Consider the following 21,153-nt stretch of genomic DNA (forward strand, 5'->3'; position numbering starts at 1 on the left):
TTTACAGGACACTAATTTGTTTTCAGTAGCAAATTTTGTGTTCATTTTTTTCTTTTTAAGATCATGTGAGACAGCTTAATCTACCTCAGAAACAGAACAAAAAATTATTCAAGAAATGTGCAATATAAGTGACTGCATGGATATTTAATACAGAGAATCTTAAAGAATTAAGTAAAATAACATGTAAAATAAAAAATTCCTTGCCTACCAAAAATAAACCTAATAAAAATGCCACAGTAAGACCTATGTTCTTGAAACAAAATAAGAAAAAAATAAGAGAGAACTGTAAGGTAAAAAGTAAACTGATATGATTTAACAGTAAGTCATATGAGGTTACTCTAGCTAAAATATCTCTAGTGAACATAATTGGCAGCAGCTTAAATTACTGCAAGCTATTATAAATTATGATGACTGAAATTATTATAAATAGCCAGATATATAAAAAAAACAGATTGTTTTGCTTAATGAAACTCAAGAGTTTGGAAAAGAGTCAGGCTCGATAACCAAGAATTTAAAGTTGCAGATAAGGAAATTAGGTACTGCTGGGAAGTGAAACTGTTTGTTTTCACTAGCTTTCAGGGCAGTAGCTGAAAGTGTACATATCCAGAACCTGGCTTCTTTTGAAAGCAAAGACAAGGACAGTGCAGCAGGGATTCAAAATCCTACTTGATATTCACATAGATTGCACGACTATTTACTGTTAAACTATTTAATGTGAAGGAGAATAAAAAGATCAAGCTTGGAATTAAGTGGCAATCACTATGATGATCAGGATCTCCTACAGAGCTTTGTGCTTTTCAACTACAGCTGTTTTTTTGTCACTACTGGAAACAGGACATCAGACTTGACAGCTAATGTGTCACAGAGAAATGCTGGGGGAGAAGGGAAACAAAACAACCCCAAAACCAAACATAGAGTAATTTACCAAACAATTCCTGGTGTCAAAAATATATTTTGTGGTCAAAATTTCATACTTTAGCAGTAAATCCATGACTTTTAAGTCACAATAAGTCATCTCTCCTGAAAAAAAGTCAAACAACTGTTCTGGGAACACTGAATAGTATGAAATACCTTACTTGAACGACATGGGATTTTTAATTTGTTTTGTGGGTTTTTTGTGGTTTTTTTTTTTTTTGGTTTTTTTTTTTTTTTTTTTTTTTTTTTTTTTTTTTTCTTTGCATTTAGTAAGAATATTTAGTGGAACACAAGTGTATAATGTACAAAATTTAAAAAAGCTCAGTGTGTGGAAGAAACTTAGTAATTGCAGCACCAGATGGGTTTGCCTCAAAGAGTCAACATTGTTACTTACGTGACATTCTCTATATAGAGTCTCCTCAAGTCATCTGTCCAAGCAAAAATAACTAATTTTTTTCCCCTTTTTTTGGATTACATCAATATGATGCAGCTGCTCCTCAGCTGGAGAAAGAATCATTCTCCTCAAGTAAGAAATAATTAAGTAAGGGTGAGTGCCAAAAGAAGGATCACTTTTAAATTGAAAGCTCTGAATATAGACAACCCTGAATGTCAGATTATTTTTGGTATTTGAAGGAATAGTAAAAGTCTGGGTTTTGTATGCTATGTTTGAATCTGTTTAAAACAAACTCTAATGGCAGATATGCTGTATTCTTAATTCCCATTTTAACAAAACTATGAGAAAGGTTTTGGATGAAAAAATGCAAGGTTAAAGGGAAATTTTTTCTTAAGTTAAATTTTATACTGCCAAATTGTGACATTTTGTAAGTAAAAATGGACCTAATTTCTCACTTTGTATGAAAATAACCAGGAATCACTAAAAAGACTAAGGAAATTGCTTTATTGCCTTAAAAGGCTATATTTTTCTCAAGTAACAGTTTTCTGAATGAAAAAAAAAGAGACTAAAGACTCTGGTAGTAGTTTGTTGTGTCAGTCTTAGTGACCTACAGGATTTCTTCATTCTTGAATTTCTTCACTCAGTTGCTGCCTACAACTCATAAATAAAAACTGAAAAAAAAGTATCATAATCCTCTATCACATGATGTGAAGGAATTCTCCCATTATTAGTTTGAAGAAAAGTGGTGCTATCATAAGAACTGAGATGTTATTTCTCTCTCCAAAATACAAACCTACACACACATTTTGCAATGCAAACAATTGATGAAATCCACTACCTTTTGAGAAACTGCAGCAGTTATAAGTCTCCAACCAAAAGATCAGAGCTGCTCACACAGCCAGTGAAGTGACTAAAAGTGGCCATTGGCTTTTTTAATTAACCAGTTTTCACAAAGAAAAAATAGAAAGAAAAAAATTGTATTAAAAATTATGCATGAAGAATGGATAATTTTTTACTTACATTGGCATTGGTATTATACAAGCATACAGGAAAACTGGTCTTAGTAATAATGTGACTCTCATAATTTTTGTCTGGAAATAGGTTAAAGTAATTTAACCTATTTTTTTTGTTAATGCTAAACATTTGTGTTTTTGTGAAAATGCTAAATACTTATAATAAATCAATTGGTCACACACATGCCTTATGCTGTTAAAGCTGTGGAAAAGCATTTATTTTTCCTCTTTCCAAATTTAAGTCAAAGAGCACAACTTCTTCTAATGTATTCATTTTCTGAAACAGTCCTTTACTGCCCAAATATAATGAAGCTATTGACAGCTTTCTTGCTATTTGTAGTGAATATTCAATATTCAGTTGATTTCTCTTATGTTTAAAATCAGTCATTCTTACACTTTTTAGAAATCTGGTACCTAGTCATTAAAAGACAGGACATTCAAAGCTCCAGTGAGACCAGTTGACTGTTTAATATAGAAGTCATTAATATAAAAATAAAAGGGTGCTGAAAGAGCTAATAACAATCAAAAAGGGTTTATGTAACTTTTATTTAACTCTGCCAAACAACCATGTTATAAAAAAATTGGATGCCGAAAAAACCCTCAGAAATTACAGCAGATATTGCCAAGATATTTTACTTTAATATCACAGTTGTTAAAAGAAGAATTTCTCTAAATCAGAGTAGATCATTAATCTGGATGAAAACTAGCTACATGCAAAAACAAAAGCAGTTTGCCAATGCATCATCATAGCAATCATATACAATCTTGACAGAGAGATCTGGGTTTTCCTTAATAGTAGCTCAATGTTTCTAACAAGTGTATGGAGAAAATCAATGTAATCAACAACACTTTGTCTAGACTTTCTAGTCTGGTAAATTTTTTTAATGCATATCTGTTTTAACATAGTGGTCTGGATCAATTGATGAGGTGATCTCCACTGAAAAAAAATGTTAATAAACAGATGTAAGTAGCGCTCCGTACGTCTAAGAACAATAACTGTTGACAGGGAAATTTGGTGACAGTACTGAGAACTTAGTTGCACTGGCAGGTATCCTAGGGGAAACTCTCAGTATATTGTTATAATTAAGAAAGAAACTGTTATCTCTGAAATACAAGTTGCACAGTATCAGTATTAAAATGAAGCAGAAAATTTTACCTATGCATACATTATCTGGGTCCCATTTTGATGTCCAGAACAAAAATTTAAAAAAGGAAAAAAAAAAAAAAAAAAAAAGAAGGAAAAAAGAAGAAAAATGTGGAAAAGTCTCAGAGAAAAACTTAATTATGTCTATCTGAAAAGCGTTTTTATAGTATGGAAAATAGGAAGACATGTACATGTAATATGATCAAAAAGGGATTAAGAGGTGATCTGCTGGTGATCTACAAGTAGCAACAGTATGGGAACTGGCTCAATATCTCTGCTTACCATGAAAAGTGGTATGAAAACCTGATGAAAACTGTCTGGCACATGGTAATTATCCAATGCATGTGCTAAAATTTAAACAGATATTTTATGCTGAATGCAGGAATTGCTGGGAGAGTTTCTTCAGTCTGTGTTATTTAGGGAGTCAGGCTATTAAAGATCATAATGTTCCCTTTAATTTCAAAATCTATTAAACTTGTTTGATTGAGTCTTTTACTCCCCTGTTATACCTTTTACAGGGAGCTAAAATGGTGGGGAAAAGCACAGACTACATGTACATGGAATGGAAAAGCAAAATCTGTTGATTCAGAAAGCCTTGTGATAGTTAGCAGAATATCTAATTGAAAATAGCCCTTGAGAATTTTACTGTGGAAGAGCACGCAGGCTTGAAACTGCCTACATCTTCTTATTGAAGGCTCTTTACCGATGAGATTGACAATTAAATGAACAATTATTTGTGCTAATTAAAATATGATAGAGTATTATAGTTTCTACTGGTTCAAGATATATTAAAGTGAGCTTAAGGAGGAACTAGCCTACCAAATCATATCTGAACAAAGTGTCTTTTGGCTAAAAGCGTGGGAAAGATCTTGCTGCCCTATATATATTTTCCATATAGCCTTCTCCTATGAAGAATTTCTGTTCTGAGATAATGTTTGAAATGAAGCTCCTAAATTAGATATAAAAGTAACAAGCTATAAATATGCAACCTTAGCAACAAACTGGAAGAGTCGTGGGGTAGGATTTGTCTGACCATATTTTAGGAGTGAATTTTAGGCTTAAATTATTGGATCACAGACTATCTCACTTGTCTATATTGATTCCTTAGAGTCCATCACCAGTATTAGGTACAGTTGGATAGCTGTCCTGGAAGCCTGGACGACATCACTCATATTTAGACACCAAAATTTGAAAAATAAATAGTATATAAGCAACGAGTGCTTTGGAAGGCTGACAGGAGAGCAAGGAATTGCATCACATTGAACCTCTGTTGTAGAAGCGGTTCAAAAGACAGTGCAAGGTCCCACACCCACCCCATTTCACTCGCTCCATGCCACAGAGCAGAGCAACCTGCAAGTGCTGGCTTCAGCCAGAGGGCTCCCTGTAGTGCAAGGACAGGAGCGAATACAGCCAAGTGACCCCACCCTCCCTTCCTATGAGCCTATATCTGGTGCTGAGGCTTGCAGAGAATAAAATGGCATGAAAACACAAAGCACCATGCAGCAGCTACACGCGGTGGTCCCTGGGAAGGTCAGGAAAGGCAGCAGAAATGAGACAGGCTGCAGCTCTGTAAATTGTGCTGGCTATAGCGGCTGTGGCTAATGCAGTGCTCTCCACCTGGGAAAGGCTGAAGGAATTACTGAGTTTCAGTATGTATGTGTCCTCCTCTTGGTTCTCAAGTGTAGCATGGAAATACACTTTGTTTAACTTTTTTTGAAAATCTCAGTACAGAAATAACTGTACCTAAAGCATATGTCACACTGAAATCTCAGCTGCCCATTTCTAGGGAATTTCCCTCCCTTGAAGCAATCTACCCACAGCTTTTTTTAAATAGGGCCTCTAATATATACCTTGCTCAGAGCAAACAAGGCTGTCTTTAATTTGTCTGGCCACAGTAAAAAGCTGACCCAAAACCTAGAGATACTCAAAATGATGTTTAAAAAAAGAGAAAAAAAATATTTAGAGGATGGTCATAAGATGCACAAAGCAACTTGAAACCAGTGCAGCAGGGAAAAATTAAGTAGCAGGACAGCAACTTAACATGAACAGCTGTGTTTCCTGGATCAGCTCAGTTTCCAATAATTGATTTTTGACTCAACAGCTAAGAAAGTCAGGGCATTTCTGTAAATTAGGTTTGCTTCAAACCCAGTCGCTGAGTCCTATATTAATGTTTTGAGTTTTTTCCCAAACTCTTGATTTGAATGACAAGTTTGAGAATAAGATCTTTCTTCAATTCTTTACTTCAGTACTTTAGCTAAGGCTTCTGATTGGCTTTTTAGTTAAGTGCAATATACCACAATTTAAAAAAAAAAAAAATCTAATACAGTCTTTCTTTTCCACTGACCAGTCTGTAGCTGTAACTGGTAAACATGAAGCAGCTGTTGAATCTTTGGAATAATTGTGACATCTGAGAAGCTGGATAATCACTGGAACAATTTTCTCACTATTTAACTTAATCTGTGTGTATTCAACAGTCTGGCCCTTCACAGGGTAAATACAGCAGCCATGCAGATGGGAAAAGGGAGAAGGAATGACTGTCTAGCCATGCTGTTATTATGTAGCAAGGGGTAGGATGAATAAGTTGTCCTTAAAATTATCAGATTCAGACTAAGCTCTTTGGTTCTGTTTTACTGCCTTTCTGAAACATTGCTTATTATTAATTTTAATATGTTGCAGAAATGTCTAAACGAATGGATCAGAAATTATTTCTCTCACAAATGGAAATGATTGATGGAAATGAATCCATCAATTGGTACTTGATGGATTTTTGATCCATGATGATACTTCTAGTTGAAATCCTTGTCCCAGAGAAATCAAGTGAACAGCCAATTTGTCACTGATTTCAAAGTACCAAACTTTCCTGGTGGCACTTTGTTTTCATTGGTGTGGGCTTCATTTATCCAGCCATTGTACTTGGGCAGAGAGATAGTATATCACATATTCATGGCTGGAAAGCTCTATAAATGTGATGATAGCTGTACTATTATAAATAGCATTCACTGACTAATGTATGAGGTTTCTAAGTAATGCAAGCTTCTTTAAGCTCTGAGTATGTAAGCAATGTTTTTGTAAGCCCTTTAAAGTATCTGAGAGATTAGACAAAAATGTCTTACTAATTCTGAAAGACAAAGTTCATGCATGACTCAGATGAGCATTTAATTTCCCCTGGTTCCCCCATGCCCTTCTCTCTATACCAGCTGAGTTTGCCCTTTAATAGAGAGAACAAAGAGCAGGATACATACAATCAAAATAAACAAGCAGTTTCCTTTAAAGTACCCTTATTAGGAAAACCTCTGTTCTTTGACATTTATTTGTTTCAAGGTGAATTTATTTGCTGTTTTTTCCATGTTACTGATTCTTTACATCATGGATCTCCCCACTGAGGTAATAAACAAAACTTTAAGACCATGAACATCTAGATGAGAGCCTGATTAAATATTTTTAAACCTTGAATCCTTATTTTCTTTACTGACCTGCTGTGAGGTATGTGTAGGATACCCCATGAGAACCATATCTGTCATAGGTGGGTCAGGATAAGGCAGATGAGCAGTCACCAAGCCTGGACCAAGCCCTGTGAAGATGCTCTCAAGCTGGGCTGCATGGCTCTTTCACTATTCAATGTTACTGCTGTCCAGAAAATTCAGCTATTGTTCTGAAAATCTATTGCTTTTTTCTGCGGCCAAATTAAACTGAACTTGTCTAATGAGACACACCGGAAGACATCTTCCTTTTAGAAACCTTGCATGTACTTATCTAATGTAGTGGACTGTGAAGTTTAAGTCCTGATTGCAAGTTAGGATTGGAGTAGGGACTTTGACTAGGCATCACTTGTCAATGCCTTAGACTTTTTAGCTATACTGGGATGTCTTTCTCACCTTCACAGCCCCTTTGAGAAGTTTAAACAATATTTCTGTATAGGTGAAACAGTATTTTCTGAAAAAAAACTGTTGGAAAATAATTTCAATTACTGCAGTCTTTTCTGTCGTGTACTTCTGAGAAATTCGAAGAGGGAAAACACCTGGCTATGGAGGCTCTGAGCAGAGAAAAAGAGATTCAGATGGAGATTTAGTCTGTTACAGTTTAAGGTTTATGAAACGTATAAAAAATTAAAATAATTCAACCAAAACAACCGAGTTTATCCATTAATTTATCAATTGCCTTTCTGAGATGCTTTTACCCCTCACTTACAGTGAGAAAATTTATGTAAATTCTTCAGTTGCTGCCTCAGGCCTTTGTATGAAATGCTGTTGCAGGTACCCTTTAGTTGTTCTTAATTGTGTGGACTATGGTCACACATTAAAAGTGGACTGAATGTGTTCTCTGCTGCCCAAGTAACATGGTGTTGAATATTAGGGCAAGGTATCCTTTCACATAAGGCATTACATATCCTGAAACACTTTCTGTTTCACATCTCACTCCAGAACAATTGGCAGGATTAATAATGGTCACATCTCTTTCCACAGGGAGTGTGAATTCCTGGTTGCCTAATACTGGCATTTTATTTCATGAATGACTGTCATAAAAAAGAATAAGAATTTTTTCTGAAAGCATCAAAATATTATTCTAGGGAGAGACTTTGCTATAACTAGAATTAACCAGGTTTTGTTTTCTCTTGTATTGCTAGATCAAGTAATATTGAGCTCCTCAAGAGTGGGGTGTATTTGAGGAATTTCATGCCAGTATATTGGGAAGCCACAGAAAAAATAATAAAAGAGTATATTTAATCTACTTAATTAAAAAACCCCAAAATCTTGCAAAAGAAATTCTACTGTTTCTAAGTCAAAATACAGTGTTATTACTGTGTATTAATTTTGTACCTGTATCTTAATTGTATGCCACAAAAGTTGACCTGAACCATCAAAAGTGATGGAAATGGGGAATATGCTTATGAATGAGGGATAAATGCACTGTCATGTACTACATCTGTCAGTTATAAGGCACTTTTACAGAGACACAGAGTGGAAATAAGAAAGAAATGCACAGTAATACAGGCAACCAGGTTAAATGAACCTATACTAACAGCAGGTCAGACTCTTCACATTACTATTTCTTTCTAGGACTTGGCAAATGTAAGGAAGAGAAATGTACAGCTCAAAATAATTTCTTCATCAGGTTTCTCTGGATATGATGCTCTAAGGTCATTGTTACAACCAAGGGCAGCTAGGTGACAACACTCATGCTGTGTGGCGCAAGGTAAGACTGCTGGACATCACAGGTGATGCTCCCACACTTACACTCTTATTTACAACCAAGATCAGTTGAGAAAGTGGAAATCTAAGAACATTACCAGATGCCTTTTCAGGACAGAAGATTTGGTTTTATGGTAGATTTATAGAGAAATCACATTGCTCTAATTTTAATACTCCAAGAGAGATTTAATCTGAAACCAATCATTCCTGCACATATTTAAAAGATGGTGCAGCATGCTGCCTTTGGTGTGCCCTCCTGTACCACCGTATCTACCTCCTCCATGATCATTTTGAGATGATTCATTCTTCATTCTTGCACTGATGAGTCACTGTGCCCACAATCCGCATGTCCGTGTCAGTATTAAAGCTCAGAATTTCGGAGAACAAGATGACAATGTTTGGAAGACATGGTGTTACATAAATGTACTCTTGTACTATTTTCATCTGTTTCATCTTTGAAAGGCAGCAATGAACAAAACATTACTGTGTTGGTGTATGAGAAGCAAGGCTTTAGCAGGACACTGCTCACATTCTACCTCATGACTTGGTCCATATGAATTTTCCTAAGGCTGCTTGAAGTTATATTGTTTAAAATACAGGTAGTTTTTTTCATTGATATTATTTATATGTGATTTTATTTATTTCTATGTTAACTAATTGTACTTTTCAATGACTAGTCAAATTCTGTTGTACGGAGTAATAAAGTCACATGAAAAGGAGAAGACAGACTGCCACCTTTAGTATAAATGGCAACTGTGATACATCAGTCTGCCAGGAATCAAGTCAAACCAAATTAACACAAATGCATGAATGAAATAATGAGATGCCTAATGAAATAAGTAGAGCTCTAAATTATGTTTTCAAAGTTTCCATGCTCAGGATCTAGTGAACATGTTCAGCAGAGTAAAGAACAGAGTCAAGTAGCGTACCCTCTTGAAAACGTCTTTTCCACACAACGAGTTATCGCAGCACAGAATGTTATCATTTATGTATTCTGTAGTGATTTTCTGAGCCTGTTTTGATCTCTGCATTACTGTAAAACAAGAAAAACAAGTCAGAAACTCTAATGACTCTAACAGGAAAAATGTCTGAAAGGCACAGATGAAATCATGAAGGAATTACACCCATAACTGCATTTGACCCATTCTGCCAAATGATAAGAAACTTTTGTGTATCACAAATCAGAGGATCGTTCAGACTGGGAGGGACCTCAGGAGTTCTCTGATTCAACCTTCAGCTCACAGCAGGGGCAGCTCTGAGATCAGACCAGGCTGCACAGGTTCAGGGATTGGAAACCTCCAAGGAGAGAAACTGCACAGCCTCCTTGGGCAACCTGTGCCACTGCCTGACTGTGTTACTGGGAAAACAACTCTCCTTATATGTGTTGTGACTCTCCAGTTTCCATTCATGTCAGTTGTCTCTTACCCTTCTACCACTGTGAAGAGCCCAACTCTGTCCCCTGTGTGAATTCTTTGCAGGCACTGCAGGGACTGTTAGGTATTTCCAAAGTTATTTCTGTTCCAAGGTGAGCATATCTAGCTCCCCCAATTTCTCCCCAGAGCACAAATGCTCCATCTCCCACCACAGTGGTGGTTTCTGCTGGACAGTCTCCAATTCCCTGACGTCTTCCTTGTACTGTGGGCTGACAGCTGGATATAGTACGCAGGTGTGCTGCATTGAGTGTTTAGCAGAGGAAATAATCACTAGCTCTGTTCCTGCTCATGCAGCCCAAGATGCCTTTGGCTGTTTCTGTTTCTGGGCCACATTTCTGGCCAATGTCCAGCTTACTGCACCCAAGAAGGCTAGGGCCTTTCCCAAAGGCCTGCTTCCCAAACAGCTGATCCCCAGCCTATGTCACTTGGAGGGGTTCATCTGCCCTAGATACAGAATTTTGCTTTTGTTCTTGTTGAAGTTTGTAAGGTTTCCACTGCACCATTCCCCCAGTCACTTGGACTTGCTCTGGATGCCAGCCCTGTGGTTAAGTATAGGAGCTGCCCCCAGCCCCTTGTTTGGAGTCAAGAGCAAACATGATGAGCAAGGAGTCTGTAAGTGCCTCTAGCTCATTAATAAGGGTGTTAAACAGGGCAGGTCCCAGGACAGACTCCTGCACTCCTTCCCTTGTTATTGGCCTCCAGGTAAAGTATATAACTACTGCCCTCTGACCATTCAGCTGTGTCTTTATTCATTTTCTTGTCAATCCGTTCTTCTTTACCATGAGACCAAAGACTCTTTATATGGATACAGGAATATTGTGGAAAATGGTGTAGAAAATATTGCTGAAGTCAAGCTAAGTTATGTCTAGTGCTCTTTCCTTGTCCACAAATCCACTCATTTTATTGTGAAAGGTGATGATGGTCTCTTACAGCAGAAGGCAAAAAGCTTGGTCAGGCATGATTTGCACTTGATAAATCACTTCTGTCCATTTTTGATCACCTTCACTTTCATGCTCACAGAGATGTACTCTATGAGGACTCATTCTGTGGTTTTACTAAATACCTGATGGGAGGAAGTAGAGGAGATGGAGCCAGATTTTTCTCGGTGAAGTTCAGTGATAGCATAAGAGACAAAAAGCACAAACTGAACTACTGGAAATGTCCTTTAAACATAAATAAAACCCCCTTTTTTTCTGGGGGGGGAGGTTGGTCAAACACTGGAACAGGTTGTCCAGAGAGGTTGTGGAATATCTATTCTTGGAGATATTGAAAACAGGATTGGACACATCTCTGAGAAACCTAGTGTAGGTGACTCTGCTTTAAGTAGGGATGTTGGGCTAGACCATCCTCAGCATTATCTTCCAGACGCAGCCTGTCTGTATCCTCTTTCTTGAGCCCCTTCGAGAAGCAGAGGCCTGTGAGTCTTTGTGGTGAAGGCTGAGGCAGAGAAGGCTTTGACTACCCCAGACTGATCTGTGTTCACTGTCACTAAATTAAACATTCAGTCACAGCCACAGTCCCACCTACCTGGCCTTTTCCTACTAAAATTAGATCATGTCATTGCTCTTTCTCTCCCCTGTGAACATCTCCAGCAGAGCATTAATTTTGTGGACAGCACTCCTGTATGTCTGAGAAATGTTTCTGAAGTTTTCCTTTGTAATCTTCTTCTCCCTTCCTTATGCTGTTCCACCACCAACTCTCAGCTTAGCCAAAACAGTTTGCTGATATATCTATTTGTTTTCCTGAGTATTGGAATGGATCATTCTTGCCCTCAGATGTAGTCTGTCTTAAAGAAGTACCACCTTTCCTGAGTGACTCTTCTCCTCTGATCTGCTTCCCATGGGATGAAACTTTACAGCTCCCTGATCGATCAAAAGTGTGTTTGCATGAAGTGCAGGGTCAGTGCTCTGCTCCAGCCTTATTCACTCCCTTGAGACCTTCAAGTCCATGATTTCATGCTTGCTATAAACAAGTGTCATGACTTTAGCAAACTCCGCATATGATGATTCTTTCACAGCCTCTTCATTTTCACTCCTCCTCTCAGCCAATAACTGGGTAAGGAACGGGACATTGTCATCTGAATATGATGAAAAAAAGATGTTAAGAAGCATAAGCCAATAAACTGTTCAGACGGCAGGATCATAAACTGCTTCAGAGGCAACTCTAAAATTGTACATTATAGCATCTAATCTGAATAATATACTTAGATGCAAATCACAAACAGTAAATTTCAAATGAGTATTTGTAAATTGTCTGGTATTATGAAAGCTTAAAAATTATTGGTACGTATGAAGCTAGCTATAATTTAAAGAAATGTTGACTTTCTATTTTACATACCCACTACTTCACTGTTTACAGTGTTCATTAACGTGGATTTTCTGAGTTGCTGTTTTACTTTCCACCTTGCAAACTGAAAGCTCTAAACTAAACTTACAGTTTCAATTTGGAACACTTCAACACATCAGATAAGGAAGAAAACAGACAACCTAAAGTATGGCATGGCCACTGACTTCATGCAACACTGGATCAGAGATCATATTTATACAGAGATTGTTTTGCCAGGTGAATGATCACCTTGGGGCAAGTGAAGCTATAAAGTTGTCGTTTCCCACAGAAGCCCTGTTTACGCAGAACAGGGCACAATGGTGGTTCCACTGTGGAAGCTATTTTCCTGGATTTCTGTTTTCTTAAACTACCCTTGTGTTGTTGAAAAGATAGCTGTAAGGACTTTTTCTGAAAAAAACTAAAATTAACTCTTTATATTTTTTGACAAGTAAAATACTTGGTTCTTTAGGTTGTAGAGGTTCTAGTGTTTTTTTTGGTTTTGGTTTGTTTTTTTTTTTTTTTTTTTTTGGTTCTGAGGAACAGAATGACTTTGTGACCATGGCCATGATATCAAAGGAACCTTAGTGAATATAACTGACACTTTTTGTATTTAATCCCAGCTTTCTTAGAAAAATATTCTGCCAAGGTTTCTATCTAAAAAATATTTTGATGCTGCTGCTATTTTCAGAGGCAGAAATAGCAGGTTCAAGATTTTACTGAATATTTCCAGTTAAGAACACAGAAACACTTCGTGTTCTTGTCTGAATTTCTGAAAAACTTACTAACCTTCAAAACCATCATAAATATTTACTTCTTCACTGTTTTAGTATCACATTCTATTCTGATTACATACTACACTGTGAATTGAATGCTGATTTCAAACAGTATGAGAGAGCAGCACAGTGAATGCATTTTGACTAATAGTTATTTTGAATGAAAATACATTCATATGTTGTCTTTAAAGATATAATAAAATAAATCTCTAAACTGTAAGGAACATCAGAAAAGTACACTACTTTTTGAATGCACACTTCTGCATCTTATGTAATCTTTTCTTGCTGTGTGGGAATTTTATATTTATTCCCAGTTTAAACTGAGAAAAGTATACACTTCATATGTATGTGAAATCAGATAGATCTTCTTAATGAAGGTGAATTGTATTGTGTGCAAGCTGTCTTCCAAGTAAATATTTAATTACCTGCTCTTATTGAGATGTAATCATTCAGCATCTTTGCTCAGTTCGAGTGGAATACATTACATAAGAGATGACACTAAGGTCTGAAAAGGTGACCGTCTCTTCTGCCGAATCACACTCAGCTTGATTTTCCGATAGCCCACAATACAGTTCAGAAAAACCTGTGTCAAATGGCAGCTTCAGCATGGCACAGAGAAGGTGACACTGGAGAAAGGATCAGAGAAGGCAAGCATGACTTTGGAAGACAAACAGGAAAGAAATCTGCACTGTGCAGGCAGTTTAGGCAAAAAAGGCATGTTAAGCAATTGTTTCCAAATTTCCTGTGAAATGAAATACCAGGGACGTGTTGAACTCGTACAGAACTGCACCTGATGAATAGGAAGTTTTGCCATTGCAGAGTTTTAAATGTGATTACCCAAATACAATACTCAATATACTATGAGAAAAGGGAAAGTATTTTTAAAAGGGAGACAGGTAGACTAAGCACTTTACAAGAAAGTGCTTGTGAAAACGTGGCACACGGGGTTGTAAAGAAACCAGTACCACCTAAGAGCAAAGAGACCTGCTCAAAGACACGCCAAACAAGCAAAACATATCTAGAAAGAACAGAATATTGAGAGTACTTCCTTTCTCAGTGGGAATTTGAGCAGAGAATTAATGCTATTTTGTTTTTAAGAACCAGAGTTTCTTGGATTTGGATGTGGTGTATTTTTCATGTACTGTATAAAGTTCAGAACTAGACCAGTTATAATTATCAACAAGGACTTTCCTTTACAAGAGGTAGCGTGTCCTGGATAAACTCCATTATAATAAATTAGATTTAGCTTATATAATTTTAAATTCAAACCTTTTTGGCAATTAATATTGAACATTTTCTTTTTTTTTTTATTTTTTTATTTGGCAAAGCCATTTAGAATCTGTCAAGATAAAAGACATGCATTTATAGCTGCAATTACTTTATATGCAGATATCCTTCCTCCTGCTGGCTATTCCTATACTGAGTTTTCCAGAGGTGTGGAAACACATTTTAATTATAAACTAGATAAATATGGGAGTTTTAGTATAATTTATGTAGAAAACTTTACTCTTGTGAATGTTTTAATTATGCAGCCATAGCAATATGGACTGTCTGTCACTTTTCATCTTTCCTAGCCCAGATGTGACATTCACTTTGAACTGTGTTCACCTTCTAAATAGTTTTTTATGGACCTTTAGAAGAACACTTTTAAAAACTCTAAAACTGATTTCTGTAGCAGAATCTTGTATATTAAATTAAAAAGCAACAAACCCGTGTGTATTTATACCATATTAAATTTAGATTTGAGACCACATCACAGACTTCTCTCTGACATTCCTTTCTAGTAACAGATGCAACTGTCCACTTCAGAGGAATAAGGAAGAATCCAGATTTTAAACATCTTCAATTCCAATGTATGAAAGAGAAGAATAAGGTTGGACAGATTTAGTAATTTTACAGAATTAAAAACACCACCCCCCAGGTTTTTATTCTTCTTATATAAGGGAAATTAAAATATTTATTAAGTCTCCCTTTTTTTTTCAGGTAAACCCTTGGAATATTTTTGTTTCCAGCCCTCGTGTGGGTGCCTGGACACATCTGCACAAGGCACATCGTGGATTTCTATTGGACTGCTTGGAAGGTCAGTAGATGCTCACATCAGTGCTTCTTTAGGTTTTCCCTGTGCATTTATGTGCATTTCAGTAGCTTATTCATCCTTGTGCCTCAAATATGGGCTGTAAACTTTTTTTTTTTTTTTTCATCGTGAAGTTGAAAACTTTCTGTAAAGAGATGTACTGGTCTTTTCTAGCACAAGAAATTTTATACTGCATGTCTTCATAATGGAACTTTCCAGTGAAGTTGTAATGTTCTTCGAGAGCATGTGGGAAGGTGTTAAAATATTCAGCAGATGCATTCTCTTCTTAAAATTTGCATGGAACTTATATCTCAGAAATGAAACCTCAAGAAAGGGTAAAATGTTTACAAAATTTACTGACCTGAAATAGTTTTGTTATTTCATTCAGAGCAATATTATTTCATTAGCTTTTGGTTTTGGTACTTAAATCTGATCTTCCCTGTGATCCAGCTTTAGAATGAGATTTTTAAGAGATGAAATCTGGTAGGAGGGAGACTCAAGCATGTTCTAATGAATGTTGTCAAGGATGCCATTCTAGTCCAGGAACAAGCTCCAAGCAGCATTTTACTGCTTAAAACCCCCACCCATTAGCAAGGCTTTTGAAAGTGGAAGCCCCTTCATCCCCACATTAAATCAGAAGTGTTTGCTTGAGTGCCGTCTGGCCAAATCTTTGGCCAAATCTGGCCAAATCTACCCACACAATTTTCATGGCTGGGTATAGTCTTAGCCAAGTAAATTCTTCCTTCTCTTGGAGGAGAAAGTATGGATTAGCCAAGTAAATTCTTCCTTCTCTTGGAGGAGAAAGTATGGATTGGCTTAAGTTGGTCACCTCAATTAACACATGAACAATATATTAGAAAGTAGTTGATGTGAATTTACTTCTTGGATCTGACATTGATCTATAGGGTAATGGGAAATCAGTTATCTCTTCTCTTTGTTTTCTTCCTGTTTTCTTTCCCCCCATGTTTTGTTCTATATTGCATCTGGTCCAAAGGATCTTCGAGGAGTGTTTAGGCTTTCTGATGCCATTATTACTCCTAGTTTTGCCATAGAAAAGTTAACCAAATTTAATGCAGAGACAAGATTTGTCCTCATAGGTTCTGTGAAATACTAAAGATAGATTTAATTGTAAACTGCTATTTTCCAACATTGAATGCTAGTTTAGTTGGGAAATATGAATATTAGAGCTGCAGTTCACACAAATACTTTTAAAAGACAAGCAAATAAAGAGCAAAGAAGCAAGAGGAAAAATTAGTCCTTACCACTTTTGCAGTTCTCCTTAATTAGAAAATTTAATGACAGATTTCTAAAATTACTGACAGCTCCTTCACATGTTGGGATTTTTAAAAGATTGTTCAGAAAATTTCATTTAGAATACCCGATGCCCATAGGAAACCAATCATTCACTGAGCTATTCTACCACATTAACCATCCTATCCTATCCTGTGGGAAAGAAATTATATGTAAGAGAAGCACAAAAAGTCTGCTTCAATTTCAAATAAGCTGCTGAGAAGAAAATTTTTCTCCTCCAATGTCTGGCTAATGGCTTACAAGAAGTAACAAATATTAAAATTGTCTCCAGTAACAATTCTACTGAAAAAATAATCAAGGGATTTTGCTATTTTTCATTTCTCCTTAGCTAGAGACATAGGGCAAACTGCCTAGTCCTCTATAAATTGATGGTGATACATGAATTATAAATGACAGATGGGTGCCTTAGTTTGCAAGGTCGGAGCTAAGTTGTCAGGCAAAATGTAAGAAGGCAATACTCACTGTGTAACTGTTCAATATCAGGGCATACTTGCAACTCAGCCTTACTGTTGCTCATGAAAGAATATAGAAAGCAAAGAATCAGTAATTTGAGTGTAATTCATAGCTGTTTCACAAGAAATCCCTATAAAATTTCTCGGTTACTACAGCAGACAAAGAGTTTGTGGGGGATGGGGAATACACCACTTTATTTTGAAATGCAAATGCTTGATAGTGGGGAAGATCACAGGGAAGATTTACTCACTGTAGAGTCTTAGGACTCCTATGATGTTTTACAAGGGACAGATGGTCTTTCAAGTCTCCTTAATTTCTTGAGATTCTTAAAATTACTTGTGCCATTTTTGGATACCTGCTCTGGTGAAACTTGAATGTAGCTAGGGCCCCAAAGGTGCAATACAAGTTAAAAACAGGGAGCAGCCTTCGTTAATGGTTTTAGAAAAAGTATATTAAACATATCACTGATTTTTGCCAGACTAATGGAGCAAAACAAAGAGCAGTGATAGCACTTATCCAGAACTAAACAAGCCTGGTAGCACTCCAAGGTACAACTGGTTCCTCAGTAAAACCTTCAGCACATGGAATTTCTCCAACAGAATTCTCAGCAGGAAGAAGCTTCATAGTGTGTTATTTTGGTTTGGAAACAGCTTCAGCCTCAGAAAAACAAACAAATAAATTCCACTCTCCAAGATCATTAAATCTAGTTGAATGTTAAAAGTTCAGCAAGTGAATAAACTAAGCATCAAACAAAGAATTCTGGGGTTTTTTTTCCAAATTACATGTGAACTAAAATTTACTATGGACTTTTTTTTCAATGAAATATAGTAATATAAATATTCTTTTATCTGCTGCCTCTCTTTTGTCACTTCTCATTCTTTCCTAGTCCCCAGGTCTTCCATAAATCTCTACTTTTCCCACTCCTTCTAGTTACTGCCATCTCCTATTTAGTTGCTTGTTGGAGTCCTGCAACCAACCCTCTTACACAGGAGCAAAGCCTGCTGAGATATGTTTTGTATTTTTCATTTGCAGTTCTAACCAGAGGGTACTGAGGGTCAGAGTCTTGCTAAAGTCCATAAGCCATAAATAAATACCATCATCCATTCTATCAATATTTTTCCAATATGCTTTGATTTTGGAATGGCATAAAATCTGGGAATCACTCACAGAATTATTGAGTAATAGTGGTGGTGCATCTGAAATCCTACAGTGCAGCAGTTAGGCAACCTTTTTGGGAAGGAGTGCTGCCAAGGCCGATCCCTGCTGTGCCAGCTTCAGACCAAGGCTTTGAATGCAAGTATGCTACCTCAGCAAGTCCATTTGACTCAGAAAAAAAAATTTAAATCACTATCAGGGTTCTTGGTGCAGCTCTTGGTGTTTTTTATTTTGGGTGATTTTGTTTTTTTATCCACTAGAGGAATTAATTTCTCTCATAATACTCTACAAAAACACTAATTTGATCCTGATCATGCTTACAGGAGATCAGCAGGGGGCTAACACGCGCTGACAGCATGCCACAAATGAAAAGGATTTTTTTGAAACTTACCACACCTTTTTGGTTCGATAATGAACTTCTGTTCAATATTAATAACTTGTGGAAGTATGCATTCTCATTCTGTGCCAGTCATGATGGAGCGAGCACAAGATCTCCTGTGATCACTGGAGGATTGTGATGCAGGGTCTACCACTGGGGTCAGGCCAAGGATTAGGCTCTCTAAGCAGCTCAAACCCTGCACAACAACAAAAGGACTGGGCTCAGGTGCTCTTACCTTCTTGTGTCCCCTTCCTGAAATACATCAAATCGGAGAATGGCTTCTAGGGTTAACAAACAGTCTGTAGTTCCTCATAAACTCCTGAACAGGTGACTTCACATGAAGCTATCTCAGGACAAATCGTCCTAACTGTGTAACAGCTCCCTAATCCCTTCTGAAAGTCTTATTCTGACAGAGATAAGTGTATAATTAGTGTTTTATTTAACCTATTTTGCAGTCCCCATGGTATGCTATCTCACAGGCTAAACTTTCCTTTCTGCACAATTATAGAAAGGAAGGGAAACTACATTCAGATTTTAAAAAAAAAAAAAATGTTCTTAAAAGTTCACCTTTTCCCTCCAGAAACCCAAATAAAGTGAAGAATTGAATATAGTAGTAACAGTTAATTATAATTCCTGGAGTGAAAGCAACAGAAAACAAAACAAAACAAAAAAGCATTTCTTACATTTTCAATGAAAATAAGCAATAGTGAAATAGCTTCATTGGAACTAAAGCATCAGAGAATAGTCATTCTTATTCATTCTTCTCACTGTAAATAAATTTTTTATTACTGAGCAGAGTCAAGCTTGAGATCTTTGCTTCCTTGTTCTTAGCCACCAAGAATAAATTGGAAAGTTATTTGAGAATCTCTTTCCTAGTTTTGATCCTAAGGAATGGTTGAGTTATTTTGCTGAAAGTTTGAGTAAGGAAAAACAAAAAAAAAGGAAGAAAATCAATCCCAGGCACAAAAAAAAAAAAAAAAAAAAAAGAAAAAAAAAAGAAAAAAAAGGAAGCAGTCTAGAAAATGAACTATAAGGAATTAAAATTCAACAAAGACTGGCAATCTTAGCTGAAGTTGCTGCCAGTAGCCACAGAGATAATGGAATAGTTTAGGTACCTATGTATTTATTTGATTAACATCCCTGAATCTTTTATTGACTTATTTTCCTCAATACCTGTTAATGTAGATTACACTAAAAAATTGCTCAGATGATAAAAGAGAACTCTTCATTTAAATTATCTCAGAAAATGTGGTTTTTTTTTAAAAAAGGGAAATATTTTTTAAGTCTAAATCTTTTTACTTCCTATTTAAACATCTTTCTAAAAGCTTACTTCATAGCCAGTTGCTATTTCTTTTAAAATAGCTGGAATTGCCAAAAGCACCAGACATTTTTCTTACAGATTGAAAAGGCAGAGAAGAACAGACAAAAGGAGAAGAGTCTCTTTGTAGAAGTTGCTTTATAAAACCCATTGTTTTCTCCTCTAAAATAGTCTGTGATTCAATTTTAAATAATGAAAGAATTTTTCAAAGAAAATTGTGAAACACTGGTAATGTGAGACTTAAGCACTAGAGAATGCATTGTGATGTGATGACAAAGAAGAGGAAGCTAAATGACATCAGACTAGTAGTTATCCAGTAACAGCCGTTTGTGTTTGAGTGGCTCATGTGTGTGATGGACTGAGGCACACAGGATAGCAACTGACATATGGTGAGTTTATGAGAGGAGAGATTCCTCCCTTTTGTGCCCAAATTGTCAGAAAAACCTGCATTATATGTGCTGTGCTCCTCACAGTAATATCACTTCCCTAGAGTCCATCTCCAGAGGGCTCCTGACCTGGGTGGAAGGGGAAGGTGAGACCTAGGACTAACCCTACACAGTCAGTGTGAAGCTCACAAGGAGGTCCCTCAGTGGAGAGTTCCACTGCACTCCCATCCACGGACTCAGCACTCAGGCTGCAGGAAGTGGCTCATCCAACTTCTATATCAGTCTATTCAGAAAAGAAAATGTAAACATACCTCAGAAGTCAGCAAAGTATCTTGATTGCTGCATTATCCTCTACAATCACACTAAACAGGTCTTTAGTGGTCTGAGGGCTGGAGATGCAGAAATAAATTTTGGACAAGAGTGCTTCCATAGAAACCGCTTCTGCTCTTTATCCAGTGTGTCATCTTTCTGCTGAGTCTTCTTTCCCAGCAGTTCATTCATGGTAAACTGAAGAGAGCCAGGGCCCAAGCTCTGCTGCAGAGGACAAATTCATCTGTATCACCTGTAGGGAGCAATCCTGGCACTGTGCTAGCTCCTAAGGTGATTGTGGCCATTTGGCTGAGACCCTGTCATTTGTCATAAGCTAAAACTACGTAGGGACGTAGAAATTCATGGTTTTGTGGTAATATTAGTAGCTTTTGAGTCTATAAAACATTAATGCAATAGTTTCACATTACTACAAATATTCCAAGTATTCTAAAAGACAAAATGCTAACAGTGATTACTGCTAGATTTTGGACACGGTTTGGGCATATATGTATTTTAAAATTTCTTAAGGCCATCTGCTGATGAAAAGGAATCCCAAATGCAAAAAAAAAGTAATTGTTGTGA

The sequence above is a fragment of the Onychostruthus taczanowskii genome, unplaced genomic scaffold (genome assembly GCF_017590055.1).
Source record: "Onychostruthus taczanowskii isolate IOZ18803 unplaced genomic scaffold, ASM1759005v1 scaffold54, whole genome shotgun sequence".
Taxonomy (NCBI): Eukaryota; Metazoa; Chordata; class Aves; order Passeriformes; family Passeridae; genus Onychostruthus; species Onychostruthus taczanowskii.